Source organism: Bison bison, unplaced genomic scaffold (assembly GCF_000754665.1).
Source record: "Bison bison bison isolate TAMUID 2011002044 unplaced genomic scaffold, Bison_UMD1.0 scf7180017864373, whole genome shotgun sequence".
Classification (NCBI taxonomy): domain Eukaryota; kingdom Metazoa; phylum Chordata; class Mammalia; order Artiodactyla; family Bovidae; genus Bison; species Bison bison.
In genome coordinates this window covers 9,528,914-9,535,989 of record NW_011494945.1, presented here as the reverse complement: position 1 = coordinate 9,535,989, position 7,076 = coordinate 9,528,914, and the positions used below count along the sequence as shown (strand labels likewise).

The 7,076-nt window shown below is 41.1% G+C and overlaps 1 pseudogene; it reads left to right on the top strand.

The window, feature by feature from the left end:
* The first annotated feature begins 1,025 nt into the window (after positions 1-1,025).
* On the top strand, positions 1,026-1,871 carry LOC105000716 (annotated as a pseudogene).
* Positions 1,872-7,076: the final 5,205 nt, after the last annotated feature.

The following is a 7,076-nucleotide window of genomic DNA, read 5'->3' as shown; positions in this document are numbered from 1 at the left end:
AGAAAAAGAAAGGGAGCCCTCACACCTCAGACCACTCACCCATAGCTCTGGCTTTTCTTATCTCTGCTCCTCCCAAGGCTAATCCCTTCTTTTCCAGAAACCTCCTATATTCCAATCTAGTCCACTCCTCTAGACAGTCATGGACTCCTTCTTCTGTATCTGAGGACAATTCACTTTCTCCTTAAACTCATATTTCCATTATACTTACAGTAATGAGTTATCCTTATACTTTTTCTGGTTCAAAGTCTTTTTGTTGATTTTTAATGTTATTATGAACATTTTATTATGTTGGTCATTTTATTATATAAATATAGGCTTCCCTGGTGGCTCAATGGTGAAGAATCCATCTGCCAATGCAAGAGATACGGGTTTGATCCCTGGGTCAGGAAGATCCTCTGGAGAAAGAAATGGCAACCCACTCCAGTACTCTTGCCTGGGAAATCCCATGGACAGAGAAGCCTAGAGGGCTACAGACCATGGGGCCAAAAAAATGTCAGACACATTTAATGACTAAAAACAACAGCAAAAATATAAATGTATATGTGTGTGTGTATACATATATATTTTATGACTAAAAACAACAGCAAAAATATATATGTATACACACATACATATATATATATTTCTGTTCTATATATAGAGTTAGAGCCATATTAATAAAGACAGAGATAGATTGAGATAAAAATTTTTTTAAAGTTTTTCTATGGACATAAATCAGAGAAGGCAATGGCACCCCACTCCAGTACTTTTGCCTAGAAAATCCCATTGACAGAGGAGCCTGGTAGGCTGCAGTCCATGGGGTCGCTAGAGTCAGACACAACTGAGCGACTTCACTTTCACTTTTCACTTTCATGCATTGGAGAAGGAAATGGCAACCCAAATCCCAGGGATGGGGGAGCCTGGTGGGCTGCCCTCTATGGGGTCGCACAGAGTCGGACACGACTGAAGTGACTTAGCAGTAGCAGCATGAACATAAATGTTCTATGTTAAAAAAATACTATTCTGCCTCTTGCCCATCTTGCAAGATGGTGGATGAAAACACAGAGAAGCTGGATAATAATAAGAAGAAACATAAAGCCAAGAAGGCTGATGCCAGGGCAAGGTTAAGAAGGGTAACCTCAAGGCCAAAACACCTCAAAAGGGGAAATCCCACAACAACCAAAACCCCATCCTAGTCAGAGAAATTGGCAGCTTTTCCCCATCTGCTTTGTGTTCCAGCAAAGTCGTGGAAAAGAGGAAGTAATCATAAGCTACATTTAAGACTGAAATTAAAGAGAAATTTCTTTCTACCACACAAAACTAGTTTGGGTGGAGGTGACAGAAATGATGGGATCCAAATGGCTAAGCTTCACAGAACACCTGGATACTGCTCCACTGAAGATGCACCTTGAAAGCTGGTGAGCCTCAGGAGAAAACCCTTCCATCAGATGTGAGGAAGCTGTGAGCTAGCATCACTCCCAGCACCATTCCAAGCATCCTCGCCGGGCACCACAGAGGCATGACGGTGGTTTTCTTAAAGCAGCTGAGCAGTAGCATGCTGCTCGTGACTGGACCTCTGGTCCTCAGTCGAGTTCCTCTGTTAGAACACACCAGAAACTTGTCATCACTGATGAGTGGTGTGGAAATCCCAAACATCTCCCTGAGGCTTATTTCAAGAAGAAGCAGCTTCATAAATCCCAGACACCAGGAAGGTAAGACCTTCGATGCAGAGGAAGGGAAATTCAAGCTCACAGAGCAGCACAGGGTTGATCTGAGAGAACTAGACTCACAAATTCTGCCAAAAAATCAAAGCCATCCCTCAGTTTCAGGGCTACCTCTGTTCTGTGTTTCTGCTCACAAATTGGTGTCCTAAATATCTTACAAAGAACTGATACACTGACCCCAAAAAATTATTCTGGGTGGTGTAGGTATTATGTTGATCACAAGTATAAAGCTCCTCAACATAACGTAAATATATTGTAAATTTTATGGATAATGATTAAATACATACACTGTATCAGAAATGAATCTCATAATGAATTCCACAACCCTGTTTTTATCCCAATTAATTCATGCATCTATGATTTGATAGTACCTGGTGGCTCAGAAGATAAAGTGTCTGCCTACAATGTGGGAGACCTGGGTTCAATCCCTGGGAGGAAGATCTCCTGGAGAAGGAAATGGCAACCCACTCCAGTATTCTTGCCTGAAAAATCCCATGGACAGAGGAGCCTGGTAGGCTACAGTCCATGGGGTTGCAAAGAGTCGGACACAACTGAGCAACTTCACTTCACATTACTAAATTATGACAGTTTTCAGAGTTATTTCTTTTTCTAATTTTTCATAGAGGTAAGAGAAAGTGCTTGTTTTATCCACCTCGAGGAAAGAAAAGTTTTGTTAAGGAATGACATTAAAGGCTAGACTCTCCTTTCTAGTTATATATCAAAATAACAAAGTGATCCATCATCAAAAATTACTTTTAATGCCCTACCTGCTGACAACTTATTTAGGGCCTCCTTCAATTTTGTTGAAAGCCAAGAACTAGAGACCAACTGCCTTGAGAACAGGTTTTATTTTAATTCCATGATAAGAGTAATTTACTTTCCCCCCTTTCAACACCAAGGTTTTTTGAGTTTTTTTTATTGAGTTATTTTATCTTGCTGAGTTGTATTTCAAGTTATTCCTTAGTTTATTCCCCAAGTATTTTATACCCTAAGCAAGATTCACTAGGAGATAAGTTGATAAGGAGATAAGCCTTTATTCATAAAGGAAAAGGTAAATGAGAGCTACCAAAATATTGGCCGTGGGTAGATCCATTTTAAAAGGAGGGTTCAGGATGGGGAACACATGTATACCTGTGGTGGATTCATTTTGATATTTGGCAAAACTAATACAATTATGTAAAGTTTAAAATAAAATAAACAAACAAACAACAACAAAAAAAGAGCACAGAAGAAGATGATTCTCCTAAATATTACATGTGCCTGCATACTCATTAGAAAGTCTACATACTCTCTAAGAATGAACACATTCCAATTTGAATGTCATTGGACTAAAGACTCCACATGATCTAGCCCGTACTTACTTACCAGTCTCAATTCAAATCTTTCTCTCACTCATGCTTTCAGTTCCTCTGGGTCATTGATATGATGTTCCTGCTGCCTGAAAGCTATTTTCTCAGACATCATCCCTAACTACCCAAATCATAATAGTTTTCTTAGTTCTCTCTCTCTCTCTCTCTCACACACACAGTTCTGTATTCTTCTTTCTCCTAACAGCCATCAGATACTTATTTGTATTTATTTAAGTAGCTCACTAGACCAGTGCCGAATGTGGTCCCTTACCAGGATCTTTAGCATCGATTGAGAACTTCATAGAAATGCAAAGTTCCAGAGCCCACACCAGACCTAATGAATGAGAAATTCTGAAGCGATCTGTAGTTTATTAAGTCTTCCAGGTGTTTCTGATGCTGCTAAAGCTTGGGAACCCCTGTGCTAGATCATAATCTCCATGAAGGAAGAGCATATGTCAGTTTTTTCATCACTGTTTACCTAGAATTTTGCCCAGTGGCTGGTATATAAGAAATGTTTTATAAATTTGTATTGTTGAATAAACTCAAATAAAACAAAAATTTGCCCACAGTAAGGGATATAGTCAGAGAAGGCAATGGCACCCCACTCTAGTACTCTTGCCTGGAAAATCCCATGGACGGAGGAGCCTTGTAGGCTGCAGTCCATGGGGTCACTTAGAGTCGGACACGACTGAGTGACTTCACTTTCACTTTTCACTTTCATGCATTGGAGAAGGAAATGGCAACCCACTCCAGTGTTCTTGCCTGGAGATTCCCAGGGACGGGGGAGCCTGATGGGCTGCTGTCTATGGGGTCGCACAGAGTCGGACATGACTGAAGCGACTTAGCAGCAGCAGCAGCAAGGGATATAGTACAGCTTATATGCAAAACTAAAACAAATGATACAAGTGAACTTATTTACAAAACAGAAATAGACCCCAAGATGTAGAAAAGGAACTTACGGTTACCAGAGGGGAAGGGTGGGAAAACTGATAGTAATGGAGTTTGGGATCGACATGTACACACTGCTGTATTTAAAACGGACAACCAACAAGGGCCTACTGTATAGCACAGGGGACACTGTCAATGTTATGTGGCAGCCTGGATGGGAGGGGAGTTTGGAGGAGAGTGGACACATATATGTGTATGACTGAGTCACTTTGCTGTCCACCTGAAATTATCACAAAATGTTAATCAGCTACTTTCTCAGTTCAGTTCAGTTCAGTCACTCTGTCATTTCCGACTCTTTGCAACCCCATGGACTGCAGCATTCCAGGCCTCCCTGTCCATCACCAACTCCCAGAGTCCACCCAAACTCACGTCCATTGAGTCAGTGATGCCATCCAACCATCTCATCCTCTGTCGTCCCCTTCTCCTCCTACCTTCAATCTTTCCCAGCATCACGGTCTTTTCAAATGAGTCAGCTCTTCGCATCAGGTGGCTAAAGTATTGGAGTTTCAGCTTCAACATCAGTCCTTCCAATGAACACTTAGGACTTATTTCCTTTAGGATGGACTGGTTGGATCTCCTTGCAGTCCAAGGGACTCTCAAGAGTCTTCTCCAACACCACAGTTCAAAAGCATCAATTCTTCCGTGCTCAGCTTTCTTTATAGTCCAACTCTCACATCCATACATGACTACTGGGAAAACCGTAGCCTTGACTAGACAGACCTTTGTTGGCAAAGTAATGTGCTTTTTAATATGCTGTCTAGGTTGGTCATAACTTTCCTACCAAGGAGTAAGCATCTCTTAATTTCATGGCTGCAGTCACCATCTGCAATGATTTTGGAGCCCCAAAAAATTAAGTCAGCCACTGTTTCCAGTTTCCGCATCTATTTGCCATGAAGTGATGGGACTGGATGCCGTGATCTTAGTTTTCTGAATGTTGAGCTTTAAGCCAACTTTTTCACTCTCCTCTTTCACTTTCATCAAGAGGCTCTTTAGTTCTTCTTCACTTGCTGCATAAGGGTGGTGTTATCTGCATATCTGAGGTTATTGTTATTTCTTCTGGTAATCTTGATTCCAGCTTGACCTACATTCTAATATAAGATGAAAAAGTTTTTTTTTTAATGAAATACATTTCTATAGTGATCCATTAAATACATGGAAATATATATATACATATACACATTTCCCAAAATACTTACTACATGCCATAGACTCCAAACATTCTCAATCCTATTCTGTTTTATTTATTTTCTTCCTGTTTTTCTAGTAAGAAGACCTATAAATTCATTTAATAGTCTACTAATGGATCTTATGTGCTGTTTGAAAACCCTAGTCACTAAGCTGTTCTACAGAAATCCATACCTATGCCCTTGTTATTCTTTTAACCTGGAATTCCCGTCCCTCTCAGCTCCTCATGCCCAACTCTCACTGATTCTTCAAGGCCCACCTCTCAGAGTAGATTTCTATGCTGTGAAGGTAATCTTTCCCTCTTTTAAATTCCCACCATATTTTTTTCTGTGCTCAGCTCTTATACCTTTTCTTACATGTTCCTTTTAATACTGTTTATAGAGTATCACTTTTCCTACTAAAGTTAATCCTTCAGAGCAGAATCCATATCTGATTCATCTTTGGACTCTTCACAGCATTTAGCATATAACTTCAAATAATGTTTCCTAAGTAAATTGGATTTTCAAGGTTCCAGGGTGAAATATTTCTAAAGGAAATAAGATTTCAATGAGTGGCTGAGAGAGGAAGGGCAGATGAGGAAAAAGGAACCACATGGCTTGGTGCCAGTGACAGAGAAGGGAGGCACGTGCAAGCCATATTATATGTATGGCGGAGGAAAGGCGGGTGGGGTCAGATGGCAGAGCACCGTAAGTGACCCAGACTATTCTGCAAGGAAAGCAGAACTATCACAGGTCTATGGGTGAACTTTTGGGGTTTTTTTCTGTTTTTTTAATGACAACTTTGGTGGCAAGATAAAAGTGGTATAAGGGTACAGAGGCTATGAACGTATGTCTCTCGGATCTCCTGCATATTCTAGCACATTCACCGGCACCCACCTGCTACCCCTGTGGGCCCACTGCTGTGTTCATGCTGGGGACACTCTTTCCCAGTTGCCCCCAACCAATCACTGTGGCAAGTAGCACTGACCCCTCCTGGGGACATAGGCTCAAGAATTCATGCTACTGGGGCACAACCCTATGAGAACAGCACTGTGTGGAAGCCTTCGTATGCTGTCTCCTCCTTTTCTCCAGCCAGATCTGCTCTGCAGGGTGACATTCTTCCCACCACTCCTGCCTCTTCATCTTAAATCTTCCCAGGCATTTTCCCCAAAAATATCTCCTACACTTCTACTCCTATCTTGGTGGCCACTTCTCTGGTAATATGAACCAAATGCAGAGGAGCAGATAAGACCAGAAAGGAGGTAAGAGGCAAAGAGCTACGATGGATGTGCCTGGGTATTAGAATACACATATGTCTGAAAATATACCTACATGTTCATTAATGTACACATACAGATATTGAATTGCAGTGAATACACTTAACTGAAATTACCAAAACTGAGGGAAGGAAGAATTCACCTAGACAGCCACTGTTAAGAAGAAAGGCAGATCTTTCATCAAAGCACATTTCTTAGTAGGCATAAATCCAACTAAGGTCAGATAACACGAGACAATCTCTCACAAAACGTGAGATGCGCCGCAAACTAGAACTCTGTTGCCGTATCACGCGCTACCAGAGAAGCTCGGACCACAAAATACAAGCAGATGTCAACACTTTCACCTTCCACTTTCTAAATATCGCTGATTGGGCCAAGTTTCATTTCACTTAATGGGCCACTTTCCATGTTGAGGGAGAAGAGTTGAGAAAGGGCGGAAGAAAGTGTTAGGATTCAAGTTTCATATCTGCTTAAGTAAACTGATGTTGCTTACTGCTGGGTTTCAAGAGAAAAGCTTCCCTAAATCAGCCAACAGTTGTTCAGAGAAACACACAGACCCAGGGTAGGCAAATGTTTTCTGTAAAATGCCAGATACTAAACATTTTTGCCTCTACGGATAATGAGATATCTGCTGCA